Raw genomic sequence first — 17,406 nt, 5'->3', positions numbered from 1 at the left:
TCCAAGGTGTTTTAGTGGGTAAGGTTCAGCCAGTCCCACTCGCTGGTTCACAATAGCGGTAGCTTGACAACTACTGAGCGCGTGAACTGGGAAAGTACATAAGTAGGTATTTCACCTTGTAAAAAAACAAAAAAAACATGCATACATACATACATACATACATACATACATACATACATACATACAAACATACATACATACATACATACATACATACATACATACATACATACATACATACATACATACATACATACGTTTTTCCTAATCAATCGTCAGCTCCAAAGTTTTTGAATTATTTTACGAACTTTACAAAATTTGAGGGTGTTAAATTTATTGGGATTTTTGATATTTGGTGTGGTAATTCAACTGTTGAGAGTGGTGACCGTTGCGCAATGGGGTAACACCGTAACCAAACTTGCACACCAACGTTCGTGTAAAGACAGAAGTGTGGACATCAAGCAAAGTTTAGTAGTTGCTAGGTCAGGCGCAGAGTTTATTTGCTTCAGGGAAGTTATCGTATTGTAGTGTGAATTTGTTCAATAGAAATAGAAGTGAATTTAAAAATTAAAATGTGAGCTAGTTTATAGATGACATTTCGTGATATTACCACTTGAAGAAATACCCCAGCTAACCCGTTGAGCTAACTAACGGTTAACGATTCATTTATTTTAGCTGGTTTGATGTAAAGCCGCCATATAACTAAGTTCATTTTTTGCAATGACTGAGTGGAAACATATATTGGACCAGCCAAATAAATGAAAAACATACATTTTTAAGTTTTGCCTTTCTCATATAGAAAGGTTAGGCAATCACTGTGAAAACCGACTTTTGATCCGAGGCCAGGAGAGCCGAGTGTCATATACCAATCGACTCAGTTCGTCGAGTGCGCAAAATGTTTGTGTGTGTATGTGTATATGTGCGCATGTGTGTATGTAACGTTTTTTTTTTTGCACTGTGGCAGGTTCTTTCTTTAATAAATGAGTCTAGTTCCCGTCTTGGTTACCGAATGAATGTTCATTTATTTTCCGCATTTTGGTTTTTATAAAATGCACCAATTTTCTCTGTGTACGTGTAGGTTTGACGAGAAGTCTTGAGACTTGACAATTACATATATCGAAGAGGTTTTGGTAATGATTATATGAAGAAGGCTAATGTTTAATAAACATCGCTCGACCCGCAGTGATGGCAAGAACAATTGAAGTTATTTATTTTCCTTCGCGCGAGGCGGAAAATCCACGCCAGCGGCGCGCATGGTTTAAAGTGTTTATATTCATTGCGTTACTTTGTTTGTGCGCTGTAAGCAGTTCAAGTTTTTAAGATAGGAGGACCGTTTTTGGTACCGAGCATAATTTCGGTCATATCGGTCCAACTCATAAAATATTTAAAGTTTATGATTTGTAATGTTCCGATGCATCAAATCATAAGACTTTATGTGCTACGATGTATGGCTGGATTCCGTACAAAGTATTCTCAAGAAGACGTTTACAATGTAACTACATTGTGTCGAAATGAAATGAAATGAAATGTAATATTGAAATTGTTCTGAGGGTTTAACGTGGAAAACGTGGTGGTTTTGTAATTCCGCCACACCTTCCCCGTAAAAAACATGGTAAAGTTTACGGAGTCATTTTCGGTTAATAAAGATTAAGGTCTGGTCTCAAGAAATCTCTCACAATATTGTGTGAAGTGTAATGTGTTTTACAATGTTTTGATTTTCATAATAATAAGTTATAATTCCTGGATTTTGATTTTATTATATTATTGTATAATGTCAATAGTGTAATTTGTGTGATATAATGTTATGTAAAGAAATGATAATAACTTACCTTACCTTACCCAACAGTTATAGGCCTGGGGTGTCCTTTCCTGTATCAAGCATACGTCTCCACATAACTCGGTCCATGGCTGCTGGTCGCCAGCCACTCAAGGCACGGATGATCACCCTCCACTTGATCGATCCACCTTGCTCGCTGCGATCCTCTTCTTCTTGTACCAGTCGCATTAGATTCAAGAACCATTTTCACTGGGCTGTCGTCCGAAATCCTTATGACATGCCCAGCCCACCGTAGACGTCCGATTTTATCCTCTGCCAGCATAGATTTTATCCTCTGCCAGCATAGTCCAGGTCTCGTGGCCATAGAGAACAACCGGTCTAATGAGCGTTTTGTAGATGGTAATTTCGTGCGGTAGCGTACTTTTCTCGATCGGAGGGTTTCTCTGAGTCCAAAGTACGCACGGTTCCCTGCCAAAATACGTCTATGAATTTCTCTGCTGGTGTCATGTCGGTGAGCCCAAATACACGAACTCGTCAACCACCTCGATATCGCCACCGTCTATCAATATTCGGGAGGCATAGTGTTTCTTCTCTACAGCCTCTTCCTCTCATGTATTTTGTTTTCGACGCATTTATGGCCAGTCCGATATGCCTAGCTTCAGCTTTCAGTCCGATGTAGGTTTCCATCATCTTCTCAAGGTTACGTGTCACAATATCAATATCGTCAGCGAATCCAAAAAGTTGTACGGACTTTCGGAAGATCGTGCCACTCGTGTCGATCCTTGCTCTTCGAATCACACCTTCCAGGGCAATATTGAACAAGATACAAGAAAGTCCATCACCTTGACGTAGCCCTCTTCGAGATTCGAAGGGACTCGAGAGCGTCCCAGATACTCGGACGTAGCACATCACTCTATCCATCGTTGCTTTGAGCAATCGCGTCAGTTTATCCTGGAAACCGTATTCGTGCATTATCTGCCATAGCTGTACTGTCTGAGTACTTGTCTTATCGCGAATATGTGATCCGTAGTGGCGCGGGCTCCAGTAAATCCCGCTTGGTACGGCCCTACGAATTCCTTAGCTATTGGTGATAGACGACGACAAAGGATTTGGAAGAGTACCTTGTAGGCGGCGTTCAGCAATGTGATTGCGCGGTAATTGCAACAGTCTAGCTTATCGCCCTTTTTGTAGACGGGACATACTACTCCATCCATCCGTTCCTGTGGTAGAATCTCCTCCTCCCAAATCCTAGAAATCATCCAGTGCAGCGCTCTAGCCAGTGCGTCTCCTCCATGTTTGAGCAGCTCGGATGGCAACTGGTCATTGCCCGCGGCTTTGTTGTTCCTCAGCTTGCCGATCTCCTCACTTATCTCCGACAGATCAGGGGCTGGGAATCTGTCGTCGGCTGAGCGTGCATTCAGATTGATTCCTGTACCGTTCTCTGTATCTTGTGCTTCGCCATTCAGATGCTCGTCATAGTACTGCTTCCACCTGTCGATCACCTCACGTTCGTTCGTGAGAAGGTTACCACTGGTATCTCTGCACATTTCGGCCTGTGGCGTGTGGCCTCTACGTGAGCGGTTCACCTTCTTATAGAACTTCCATGTGTCATTTGCTTGGTACAGCTGTTCCATCGCTTCGCGATCTTGGTCTTCTGGTGGCGCTTTTTCTTCCGGAAAACCGTGTTCTGTCTGTTCCGTGCCTGTCTGTATCGTTCCTCGTTCGCTCTAGTGCGGTGTTGCAGCATCCTCGCCCTTGCTGCATTCTTCTCTTCGACCAACTGCTGACATTCGCCGTCAAACCAGTCATTTCCTCGATTCGATAATCTCGTACCTAGAACGGTTGCAGCAGTGCTACTCACGGCGGACCTTATGTTCCTCCAGCCGTCTTCAAGAGTCGCCGCGCTAAGCTGCTCTTCCGTTTTAGCACTAGCTCCAGTTGTTGCGCGTATTCCTCTGCAGTACGAATGCTACGTAGCTGCTCGAGATTGAATCCCGGCGTTCCTGTACGACGAGTATTGTGCACCGTCGATAGTTTTGAGCGCATACAAACCGCGACAAGGTAGTGTTCAGAATCAATATTGGCACTGCGGTACGTGCGGACATTGATGACGTCGGAGAAGAATCGCCCGTTGATGAGAACGTGGTCGATTTGATTTTCCGTATGTTGATCAGGTGATCTCCAGGTGGCTTTGTGGATATCCTTGCGGGGGAAGAAGGTGCTTCTAACTACCATTCCTCAGGAGGCTGCAAAGTTTACGTATCGTTGAACGTTGTCGTTTGTTAGCGCGTGCCGGCTCTCCAGACTGATCACGGGTCTGTGCATTGCCTCCCGGCCTACCTGCGCATTCATGTCTTCAATACGCACATTCTATCACTGATTGGCTGCCACCCAATCACGCGCTGGCGCATCTTACCCAACACTACAAATCCCGTTCCTAGAACGTTGGTTGTGCCACAGCTCTGGTAGAAGGTAGCCGCTCGATGCCCACTTTTCCACACCTTCTGTCCCGTCCAACAAAGTTCCTGCAGTGCTACGACATCGAAGCCGCGGATTAGAAGCTCATCATGCAGCATTCGGTCGTATCCTGGGAAGCCAAGCGATTTGCAGTTCCATGTGCCAAGCTTCCAATCGTAGTCCTTATTTCGTCGCGTAGGTCTTTGCCGATTATGACAATAAGGTAGTTTTGAATGTAACTAGGATATAGTAATAAGATAATGTTTTGGAATTAATAATTGTATAGTTGTATAATCGTATTTTTATATAATTTGATTATGCTATAGTAATGATATATGTATGTGTATAATTATATGGTATATAATATGATATAAAAAATGGTAATTAAAATTTGTTCCTAAGTAAAATTCGTTTTTTTTTCATGAAGATGTAATAAAAAAATTTTTTTTGCTGAAATATGTGATAATATTGTTGTATTTGATTACAATTTAACAATTTGATTTTTGTGAACTGTATGAGTTTGCTTTCTTTCTAGGTTTTCTATTGTTGCATTCAGAGATGTCTATCTCCTCTGTGTGACGAAGAGCAAGCAAAATTTCTCCCCTCGCACTGACAACTTCAACGAGAGCTCTTCTCTGTCACATTTATACACCACTGTTGTGTAAAGTGTGCACGCATCATGAGTGCGTTGGTTTATTTCCTTATACCTCTTTCACTGAATCGCACCAAAGTGCTAGAGCATTAGCTAATAAATTCTCTGAGGTGGATGCAGATACTTTCACAGAGGTGTACACGCCGGTGAGCACTCTGCTGTATGGTTTTCGTAGATGAAGCGTGGACACGCAAAATCAGCAAAATAAAACAATTTATCGTAAAATTTTCGGTTTTCCTTGCAAATTTTTCATAGCAAGGCCAGATCTACTCTCTATTAATTGAAGTTCACAGAAGTGTTCGCTCACCATCACGCGCCAGTGGTCACTTGAGTGTATTTAGACGAGAGCGCGTGTGAGCGATTCATGCGAAGAGAATGTGTTTCACTCGCGCCAGCTGCTTTAACCACAAGCACACACTCAAATGCTGTCTATTCGACACTGAGAAGAAGTGCGCTTTCCTCTTTGTGCGGTGCTTTGTTTTTTTCATCCTCGGTGTGGCAAAAATCTGACTCTAGCGTGTATTACTCTGGTGAAATGCCATCTCTGGTTGCATTTGGGGGATCTATGCTTTTTACAATATAAGGACCTTTGTAAATTTTGTCTAATTTTGTTCTATTGTGATTTTCTAACATTACTTTATCATTTATTTGAATGGAAGAGGGTTTTGATTTATTTTCTTAATCTGAGTTTCGTTTAGTTTTGCTTTTATCTATAAGGTCTTTTACTTTCAACGCTGCAGTTTTTAATTTGTACTTTAATTCTATATAGTATTCATCGTAATTATATATAGGTTCTATGAATTCTAGGTTTTTTATTATTTATTATTTATTATTTGCATCAATTCGTTTGGTACTGTTTTCCCAAAAATCAGTTCAAAAAGTGTGTATGGAAAGTCAGTGTGAGGAGTTGTGTTGTAGCAAAACGTGTAGTAAGGCAGCCAGTCATCCCAGTCACTATGTGATTCGTTGACGAACTGTCTTACGTAATCATTCAGACATCGATGATTTCTCTCTAGACTTCCGATAGTTTGTGGGTGATACGGCGTCAAAAACTATTGAGTGAATTTGAGTAATTCGCTAATTTTGTGAAAAACTTCATTTTTATATTCGGTTCCCTGGTCTGTTCGTATAATAGATGGGGTTCCGTAAATTAGAATGCAGTGTTCGACAAAAGCTTTGGCTATTGTTTCTGCTTGCTTGACTGGAATTGGTTTTACTATGATATATTTTGATAAATCGCATTGAATTGTTAATGCGTATCTATTTCCTGAATTTGATTTTGTAAATGGTCCTATTGTGTCTATAGATATTGAAGAAAATGATTTTTGTGGTGTTGGTGTTTGAATGAAATTTTCTGTTGTTCTAAAGGTATGTTTATTTTCTTTGCATTTTATACAATTATGGATATAATCTGCAATGGATTTTTCCATATTTGGCCATATATAATGACATTTAAGTTTTCGATAAAGTCTGTTAATTCCGACGAATCCGCCAATTGCAGAGTCGTGGTTTTCTTGGATAATTCTGTTAATTTGGTTTTTATCATCTATCTCGCGTTGCGGTTGATAGAGTATGATTTGAAGTGATTTCAGATGTTTTTTACATGCTGACTTAAAATTATTAACACTAATAAAATTGAAAATTGTATCCGAAAGTGCTAGAGCAATTTTTCCAATATTCGATTTATTAGCTTTTTCTTCAATAATATTTACAATGCTCTCGAGAGATTCATTCATATTTGTGAATATACATCGGGTAAATGACGCTTGAGTCAAATCCTTTTTGTAATTTTTATTTTGAATTGAAACTTTAAGGCCATTTAAATTATTTGTCGATGATTTTTCAATGCTTAATTTTTGCATGTTGTGATTTATATTGATTGATTCAAATACTTTGAGTTGATCAAGCTCAGTATCTAACGAATCAATGAATAATGAATAATATTTTCGTCATTTTGTTTCCTTTTGTCGGCTCTAGTTTGAACCTTTAAAATAGACATATTACTTAACATATCTGTGTTTATTTTAATCCTAGAGAGCGCGTCCGCTCCTACATTTAATTCACCTTGTACGTATTCTACTTCGAAGTCAAATTCTTCGAGATCTAAACGGATTCTTGTTAATTTTGAAGAAGGATTTTTCATCGAAAACAGATATACCAATGGTCTGTGATCTGTTTTGACAAGAAACTTCCTTCAATATAAATAAGGTCTAAAGTGTGTGATGGCCCAATGGATTGCTGTAAGTTTCTGTTCAATAGTCGACTTATTTGATTCGCCTTTGGTGAACGATCTACTTGCGTACGCTATCGGCAAATCATTGTTATCGTGCTTTTGGGCTAGAAATGCACCGCAGGCCATTTTGGAAGCATCTGTGATTACTATAAATTGTTTGTTAAAGTCGGAAAATTGTAAAATTGTTGGCGTTAGAAGTTTGTTTTTAAGTGATTGAAAGGATTGTTCGCATTCAGGCAACCAATCAAATTTTGTATTTTTTCTAAGTAATTTGTTTAGTGGGTTTGCTATTTTCGCAAAATTTTCTATGAAGCGACGATAGTAGTTACAAAATGCTACGAATCGTCTGACTTCATCTCCATTAGTAGGGGTAGGATAATTTTTTATTGCTGAGAATTTGGATGGATCTGGTAAAATACCTTTTTCCGAAATGTGATGACCCAAATATGTGACATCACTTCCGAAGAAATTACTTTTTGTTGGGTTTAGTTTTAGGTTATATCTCCTGAGTTGTTGAAAGACAATTTCTTAATTTTTCAAATGGTGGTTGATTGAACAGCCCACCACAATAATATCATCAATGTACAAGAACGCACACTCTGGTGGTAAACCGCTCAGAGCGATTGTCATCATACGTTGGAAGCTGTTAGGCGAAATGTTTAGTCCAAAAGGTAATCTATTAAATTCGTAGTAGCCTGTTGAGCTCGAAAATGCTGTGTATTTTTTTTGAGTTTTCTTGTAATTCAATCTGATGAAAGCCTGACATCAGGTCGAGTGTTGTAAAATACTTTGCTCGACCTAGATTATCAAGTATTTCATCGATTAATAGGGGAAATTTATTTGCAATATTTTTTTTGTTTAGTTGGCGAAAATCAATGACTAATTATCATTTTTTGTCTTCAGTGTTTGATTTTTTCGGTACTAGTAAAAGAGGTGAGTTATACGGGGATACGGAAAGTTGAATAATACCTTCATCAAGCATTTTATCGATTTGGTTATTTATTTCTTTTTTGTGAACTTCAGGTGTTCGATAATTTTTTATGTAAACTGGTGATTAATTTTCTAAATTAATTTCCTGTTTGTAGAAATTGTTTGCACTTAATGGATCATCTTGAGTGCGAAAATGTCGTTGTATCTTTTGCATAGGTCTATCATTTTATCTCGAGCATTTATTGGTATATTTTTAATATCGATCTGATTTTGCAAATTTTGTAATCGTTGCTTAATTTTTTGTTTATAATTTTGATTTTCGTTTCCGGCTGCTTCATAGTTGCTAGCTGGGATTGCTTCAATTTTTTCTTACTTACTCTTACTCTTTCAGTCGTAGACCACGCGGGTCTATGCTGTATACAGGAGGCGTCTCCATTCAAAAACACCCAGTGCGCGTTGATCCTCCGCAAGCATTGTCCAGGACTCCTGCCCGTAGAGGATAACCGGTCTAATCAACGTTTTGTAGATAGTACGACGGCGAATTTTGCTCTTTCGAAGCGTCCTGCGCAGTCCAAAGTAAGCACGATTTCCTGACAGTATGCGTCTCTGAATTTCTCTGCTGGTGTCATTATCGGCAGTCACCAGTGAGATCAAGTACAGGAACTCGTCGAACATTTCGATTTCATCACCACCAATCAGAACTCGTAATGGGTGGCTGAAGTTATCTTCTCTCGAGCCCCTTTCATGTACTTTGTCTTTGACACATTGATGTCTAGTCCGATCCGCTTGGCCTCAGCTTTTAGTCCGATGTACGTACCTTCCACTTCTCAAAGTTGCGTGCTAAAATATCAATATCATCAGCGAAACCAAGTAGCTGGACGGACTTTCTGAAAATCGTGCCACTCGTGTCTATCCTTGCTCTTCTTATCATACCCTCCAAAGCAATGTTGAATAGCAGACACGAAAGGCCATCACCTTGCCGTAGCCCTCTGCAAGTTTCGAAGGGACTCGAGTTTATCCCCGATACTCGAACAACGCACATCACTCGATCCATCGTAGCCTTGACCAATCGTATCAGTTTGTCCGGGAATCCGCAGTCGTGCATGATTTTCCATAGCTGTTCTCGATCGATTGTGTCGTAGGCTGATTTGAAATCGATGAATAAGTGATGTGTGGGCACATTGTATTCGCGGCACTTTTGCAACATCTGGCGGATAGCGAACACTTGGTCCGTGGTAGCGCGTTCGCCCATAAATCCTGCCTGATATTGTCCCACGAATTCGTTAGCAATCGGTGAAAGTCGACGGCATAAGATTTGGGAGAGTACCTTGTAGGCGGCGTTCAGCAGAGTTATCGCGCGGTAATTGCAGCAATCCAGCTAATCGCCCTTTTTGTAGATGGGACACACGATTCCTTCGATCCATTCCTCCGGTAAAATCTCGTCCTCCCAGATCTTGGTAACGACCCAGTGCAGTGCTTTCACTAGTGCATTACCACCGTGTTTTAATAGCTCGCTTGGTAGTTGGTCAACGCCAGCGGCCTTATTATTTTTCAAATGGTTTACCACCTCCTCCACTTCTTGGAGGTCGGGCCGACAGTTTATCGTCCTCCGCACGCGTTCCCAAGTACGTTACCGCGCCGCCACTTTCGTGTTCCGCCACATCGCCATTGAGGTGCTCGTCGAAATACTGCCGCCACCTCTCGATCACCTCACAGTCGTTCGTGAGAAGATCCCCGTTGGTGTCCTTGCGCATATCGGCCTGTGGCACATGGCCTCTGCGCGAACGGTTCACCTTCTCGTAGAACTTCCTTGTGTCATTAGCACGGAACAGCTGTTCCATCGCTTCGCGATCTCGGTCTTACTTTTGGCGCTTTTTTTCTACGGGATAACGAGTTTAGTCTGTTCCGCGCCTGTCTGTATCTCTCCTCGTTTGCTCTCGTCCGGTGTTGCAGCTTGCTTGCCCCTTCTCGGCCACTAACTGTTCGCATTCGTCGTCGAACCAGTCGTTCCTTACGTTCGGAGCCGCCGTACCTAGCGTTGCTGATGCAGTGCTACCTATGGCAGAACGGATGTCTCTCCAGCCATCTTCAAGAGTAGCTGCACCAAGCTGCTCTTCCGTTGGTAGTGCCACTGCCATCTGATGCGCGTAATCTTGGACGTTGGGTAGCCACCGTCGAAAGTTTTGAGCGCATGCATACAGCAACCAAGTAGTGGTCCGAATCTATATTCGCACTGCGGTAGGTGCGAACATTGTTGATGTCCGAGAAAAATTTTCCGTCGATCAAAACGTGGTCGATTTGGTTTTCGGCTGTTGGTCAGGTGATCTCCAGGTAGCTTTGTGGATATCCTTGCGGGGAAAGAAGGTGCTTCTGACTACCATTCCTCGGAAGGCCGCAAAGTTGACACACTGTTGGCCGTTGTTATTCGATGCACTAGGACGATCCCGTTGGTGGGGTTGTCACCTTGGATTTAGATGGACGGGATCTAAAGAGGATCCCCTTCCCTGTCAGCATACGACTAAGGGCCCACCGGGGTTGGTTAACCGATCTTTCCTATGTTTGTTCAATTTTTTCTTGTAAATCGTTTAGAGATATCTGTGCAAAACTATCACTGGTATTCATAATATTTACATATTGGGCACCAGGACTGATTAGAGCATTTGAATAATTCACTCCTGGCTTTATTGCACCGGATAGAATAACGCTATCCTCAGTGATATTTCTTAATTTAATTTCCTTAATTATTTGGCATCGTGGTGGTATAATGAATTTTTCATTGAATTTATCTCTAATAGGTATTTCGAAAATTTCATTATTTATTTCGAAAGCAATTAGCCATGTTTTTAGGCATATATTGCATTCATAGTTTATTAGGAAATCTCTACCCAGGATTCCTTCTGTGAAAATAGGTAGATTATCATTAACTATTTGGAATTTATGTGGTATTAAATTATTATTTAGTTTAATATTAGCATATGTGCTGCCTTCGGTTTCTATTTTACCTTCGGTAACACCATTTATAATACAGTTCTCATTCATATGAATAAGCATGTTAGGTTTTAGTGCGCTTTCTTTTAATATAGAAATGTCTGCACCTGTGTCTACAATTAATGTAACCGGTTTGTCGCAAACATCTAGTTTTAGAATTACGAAGTTTGTACAATTTATATCGCAATTGTATATTTTCATTGCTGGTTTGCATGGTTCATTGACCAAGCCTCGATGTGACCTACATTTTGGTTCACGTTTGTTCTGGTGCTCTGATTCGTTTTGGTTGTTCCATCTGGCTGGCGGCCGACATCTTGAGCACCCGATGTTGCCGCTGAAACGTTTTCCGCATACATCACATTTCTGTTTGGATTTGCGTTGCTAAAATTTGCATTGGAGTTATTTCTCCAGTTGTTTTGGTATTGATGTTGGTTCTGTGAATAGAACCGCTGATTCGGAGCAAAAGGAAATTGTCCGTAACCGCACATTTGTTGGGACATGTTATGCCACTGGTTAAAATTTGGTCGCATTTGACGACCTTGACTTTGATTTGCCTGATAAGGCATTTGCATTTGTTGGTTGTTTCGATTATTCCAAATACGCTGATTTGGAGAGCGTGGCTGAAAAGAGAAATTGAAAAACGGTATTTGTTGTTTAAATTGCCGCCTCTCGCCGTTATTTCTTTGTTGAGTGGCGGTTTTGTTTGTTTGCATTTTTGTGAGCAATACTTTTTCTTCGCAGGCCGGGTTCACTTCCAGCACTTTATTTATTGCTGAAGCTAGGTCCGTGTATGTTCCTGTTCGTATAATAATAGAAGTGTTTTCATTTTTTAGGCCCTCGGCCATGTGTTTAATTGCTTCTTGGGTAGCCATTTCTTTTGGTACCTTTGCTTGAATTTTTTTTTGCTACATACGCAGCTTCAAGCTGCGTAGCGAGAGTTTCGATTTCAATTGTAAAAGTAATTATGTCAGACTTTTGTTTGCATAATTTTAGTTTAGATTGCACTGCTCCTACGGAGGCGGGTGCAATTGTTTTTAATTTGTCCACTATGGCCTCGACGTTTTCGGGCTTGGCGGCAGATGCGTTTCGCGCTTTGCTTCTTAGTTTTGATAATATGATGCTGATAACTAATTGTTTGTTATCATTTGTGACTATTGTCTTAATAATATCCAGTGCATCAATGACACTGGTGAGGTTTGTTGGATTTCCATCAAATTCCGGCATTAAAGCCGTCACTGCTTTTATTGTATTTTCCAGATTAGTCATAGTCATTTTGGTTTTTAGCTCACAATTTAGCTTAATTAATTTCTTTGTCGCCCGTTTAAATTTAGGCAATAACGACGGTTTGGCGTATGGGAGTTTAGTGTCTATGATATTGTAAATTTTTCCCGAGAGCAATTTTGCTTCTCGGTTGATTAAATTGAAAAGGTCTGAGTCTAGATTGTTTTATAGCTCGGTAAGTTTTTCGTTAATTAAGTTTTGAGCGAAGCTCGCTTCGCTTCTTTTCAATTGTAAAATTTGGCCCGAATAGGTTTTTTTCGGCGCTTTCCTATAATTACTCTCGATTGCCTTTAATGTATTCAGGCTTTCTTCAATTTCGTCCATTCATATTCAATAGTTAGTTTGTTGTTAGTGAAACTGTGTATTTTATATATATATATATATATATATATATATATATATATATATATATATATATATATATATATATATATATATATATATATATATATATATATATATATATATATATATATATATATATATATATATATATATATATATATATATATATATATATATATATATATATATATATATATATATATATAAATTTTATTTTTATTTTTTTTAAATTGATACTGAAATAAAATTTTAATACATAATTTTTCCACTTAACTTTTACACCGTTGCTATTGCTCTCTTGGCCGCTCGCTCTGCTGCACGTTCAGTGACCATTCTGTTTAGCTTGTAGAGTCCTTTGCCTACAATATAGGCTCCTGCGATAACTGCCAAAATCACCGCCGCGTAAGTTTGCGCGTCGTTTCCTACGCAGAGGATGTTCGTCGCCGTCAACTCTTCAGATGAAAACCATCCCATTGTTCACTAAAGGATTTTTTTTATATACTTTCACTAAAAGTTTTTCTTGTTGTGAGAGGTTTAAAACACTCTCTTTTTTTTCAATTGACTTTAGTACTTTCTTTAAAAAAATCAGGCCATCTTGTTCACTTTTTTTCAAACCCTTTTTTTCTTGGCTGCAGCACTTTTTAAAAATAAAATCTTCAGTCCATACTGTTCACTTCAGTCTATACTGTTCACTTTTTAAAACCTCAAAAATTGCGCTAAGTCCTTTTTAATACTGGACTTAGCATTTTTCACTTGCACTTTTACCGTTCGAATTGCGCTAAGTCCTTTTTAACACTGGACTTAGCATTTTTCACTTGTTCACTATTTTTGTGCTAAGTCCTGCTGTTCACTATTTTTGTGCTAAGGGCTAACTGGGACTTAGCTTGTCGCGTGGTGAACACTGTCACGGTCTTTCTTTCTTTAAAAAATGAATCTAGTTTCCGTCTTGGTTACCGAATGAATGTTCATTTATTTTCCGCATTTTGGTTTTTTTAAAATGTGCAAATTTTCTCTGTGTACGTGTTGGTTTGACGAGAAGTCTTGAGACTTGACAATTACATATATCGAAAAGGTTTTGGTAATGATTATATGGAGAAGGCTAATGTTTAATTAACATCGCTCGACCTGCAGCGATGGCAAGAACAATTGAAGTTATTTATTTTCCTTCGCGCGAGGCGGAAAATCCACGCCAGCGGCGCGCATGGTTTAAAGTGTTTATATTCATTGCGTTACTTTGCTTGTGCGCTGTAAGCAGTTCAAGTTTTTAAGATAGGAGGATCGTTTTTGGTACCGAGCATAATTTCGGTCATATCGGTCCAACTCATAAAATATTTAAAGTTTATGATTTGTAAAGGGCCGATGCATCAAATCATAAGACGGTATGTGCTACGATGTATGGCTGGTTTCCGTACAAAGTATTCTCAAGAAAACGTTTACAATGTAACTACATTGTGTCGAAATGAAATGTAATATTGAAATTGTTCTGAGGGTTTAACGTGGAAAACGTGGTGGTTTTGTAATTCCGCCACAGCACTAACTTTTCTCGGAGATGGCTGAACCAATTTTCACAAACTTATATTCAAATAAAAGATTTTGTGGTCCCATATAAAATTTCTGAATATTGTTTGGATCCGACTTCCGGTTTCGGAATTATAGGGAAATGTGCAATAAATTGTGAAAATAAGTGCAAATTTTCACTAATTTAGGTTCAAATGAAAGGTCTTGTGGTCCCATAAGTAATTTTTGAATTTCATTCGCATCCGACTTCTAGATCCGGGAATATAGGGTAAAGTATGTTAAAAATTTTATACCATTACTGAAAAGGGCGAAAAACCGTAAAAATTTTAAAAATCTTACTCAGATCTTCTCCAATTGATAGTTTTTATCAGTAGACGGTCTAATAAACCGATTTTGATTATTCTTTTAAGAATCGAATAAAATAATTTTGAAGAATACCACAGTATTATATATGATAGTATGATTGATATGAGAAAGGCATCATTAAACCACTAGGTGGATTTAGATAGGTTTTTGACCTCTATATCCGGTACTTTCAGAACCGGTTTCCGAGAACCGGTATAGCCGAAGTCGATTCTTATGTTACAAATTGTAACTGTTTTGATTCCAATTTAACAGATTTTTTCACTTTTTTGCACCATACGACTGCTGGAAATTTCAAACACTCATCACTCGGTAACTCTTGAACCAGAAGTTAGATCCAGACCTAATTCAGCAATTCTATACAAGATCATAAGACCTTCCATTTAGTTCAAAGTTTGAGAAAATCGGTTTAGCAATTGCTGTGAAAAGTGAGTCAGATCTATTTTGGAATTTTTGACCACTATTTCCGATACTAATGTAGCCGAAGTCGAATCATCCGGTTCATAACATAATGTACAAATTTTAACAGTTGAAATTTCAAACACTCATCACCATGCAATTCCGGAACCGGAAGTCAATCCATACCAATTAAAAGAAATTCCCATGGAACTATAGTATCATATTTGAGTCTTAGTTTCATCTGCTGGTCGTTTGCATTGGAGCAAGATACTCCGAAAAGTGAAAAACGAAAGAAAAAAATCTGCAAAACTGCTCTTCTGAATGCTACAAATGTTTACACAAGAGCTATAAGAATTCAACTGTTGAAATATGCAAATCAGAAGTGAGAAAATATCAGTTTAGTGAACTTCGTACTAAACGAATGCAAATGAAACCAACATTCAGCTGCTTTGCGAAGAGAAAAATTGATTTTCATGTAAGAAATCGTCAACATCTAGAAAATCAAAAAATAAACGTGAATGTTCCACACTCTGAAATTTTAGTATTCCTTTTCATTTTCATTGTGATTTTATTGTGAACAGATTATTTGATAATTTCTTGCTGGCAGGCAAACTAAGCCGCATTAGTTTTCATATAACATATAACATTGGGGAGAGTCGGCAGCTTTGGGTCATTTTTAACTTGACATGTTTTTGCAACCGTAAATGAAAGTTATTTGAAAATTCGGAGCTCTAATATTTTAGTATGCCTCCTCACCTTCATTGCAGATTTTTTGGTAATTAATACATAAAAATTTAACTTGAAAATGTCATAACATTTGACCCTCCATGGCGTACGCCTTGGGTCACAACTATCAATTACTATGAGATTTAATGAATTCTAATGAGTGTAGAAATGTTGCCGATAGCTTTAAATTCTATGTTAGAAGTTATAAATCATTTCTAAATTTCCGGATGGCGCGTATTAAATGCTTATGATATGTGTATGATCATTGCTCGATTCTAAAATAGTTCACACATTTTACACAAAATCACTCACCTTTATAGTACTTTATTGTAAAGTATAGTTATTTGTACATTCTTTTTCACACATAAGGCTTCATGAAATTTACTTTTTTGCAGCGATGGTTAAACAATATTAAACTGATAGAATCATTTGACTGCTAAACGTAACATTAGTTCACTTCTTTTCAAAACTACTAGGTGAAATTCAATAGTACTGTTGCATGAGGTAACCAAATCCATCCGTCCCATCTCAGTGCTTTTAAAACCGCAAACAGTGATTACACAATCAAAGCACTTACATGGATGCAGTACATCGTTGTACATGTATACATATTTTACAAATCTATTGTAGTCACTTTTAAATTATTTGTTTATTTTGCTGGTGCTTGCTTTAATCAGCGACGGTTGACAATAATGTTTCGTATCACAGTAACCTATCTGTATAAAGGCAACCGCGATTTTTGGCGCTTACTGATCACTTCATATGATAATTCACAGAAATGGAATGAAAATAAAAGGATATTGGCTAATATTCGGTAAAAATTCAATATAGTTTCTGGTTTCAATGTTTGTCAGAGCGCCTGCTGGTGAAGTTTCTGCTTCAGTGTTCTATTGATGACTGGTTAGATGAAAAGAGCTGCCGGCCTGACAAGGAAAAACGGTGATTTGTACTAAGCGATATGTATAACACAGAAGAATATATATATATATATATATATATATATATATATATATATATATATATATATATATATATATATATATATATATATATATATATATATATATATATATATATATATATATATATATATATATATATATATATATATATATATATATATATATATATATATATATATATATATATATATATATATATATATATATATATATATATATATATATACATATATATATAGATAGATATATATATATATATATATATATATATATATATATATATATATATATATATATATATATATATATATATATATATATATATATATATATATATATATATATATATATATATATATATATATATATATATATATATATATATATATATATATATACCACTACGCAATCAAATACAAAACGAGCACGAGAGGACTTGAATCGGTTAAAACATTAAGAGGGATGAAGTTGCACCCGCTTCTCTCAGAGGTTCATCCGGTACTGATGAATGATGCTGAAGTAAGGATAGTAGATATAGATATGGTGGAAATTTGTGGTAAGCTCATTTAGTGCATGAGAAGAAAAGCATCTCTTTTTTGCGTCATCCTCATGAACAGTGCTGTTAGATTTCATTCTTAATTTGTTACATGCAGCTTGGCGCTTGTTGGATACCACACGTTTCGATATACTCTGGTTTCATGGTAATGACTGTGTTCTAAAAATTAGTATTGAAAAAGTTACTTAAATTTTCTGACAATAAATTGAATTTATCATA

At 37.8% G+C, this 17,406-nt stretch overlaps 1 protein-coding gene across 10 annotated transcripts in view; it reads right to left on the bottom strand.

Moving 5' to 3' along the window:
- Positions 1-17,130, bottom strand: part of LOC131432674 (PDF receptor) — a 550,466-nt gene extending 533,336 nt beyond the window's left edge. For 8 of the 10 annotated variants that reach the window (XR_009229938.1, XR_009229939.1, XM_058599088.1 and 5 more), the window contains exons 1-2: positions 17,031-17,130; positions 15,982-16,592 (exon numbers count right to left, since the gene is read on the bottom strand). The gene's annotated coding sequence lies outside the window, so the exon portion shown is untranslated. The remainder of the gene's footprint in view (positions 1-15,981; positions 16,593-17,030) is intronic. The other 2 variants (XM_058599086.1, XM_058599087.1) reach the window with 2 other exon arrangements.
- Between the last annotated feature and the right edge of the window lie 276 nt (positions 17,131-17,406).

This window comes from Malaya genurostris, chromosome 2 (genome assembly GCF_030247185.1).
Source record: "Malaya genurostris strain Urasoe2022 chromosome 2, Malgen_1.1, whole genome shotgun sequence".
Taxonomy (NCBI): Eukaryota; Metazoa; Arthropoda; class Insecta; order Diptera; family Culicidae; genus Malaya; species Malaya genurostris.
The sequence above is the reverse complement of the archived record's forward strand: the minus strand, read 5'-3'. Positions and strand labels throughout refer to the sequence as shown.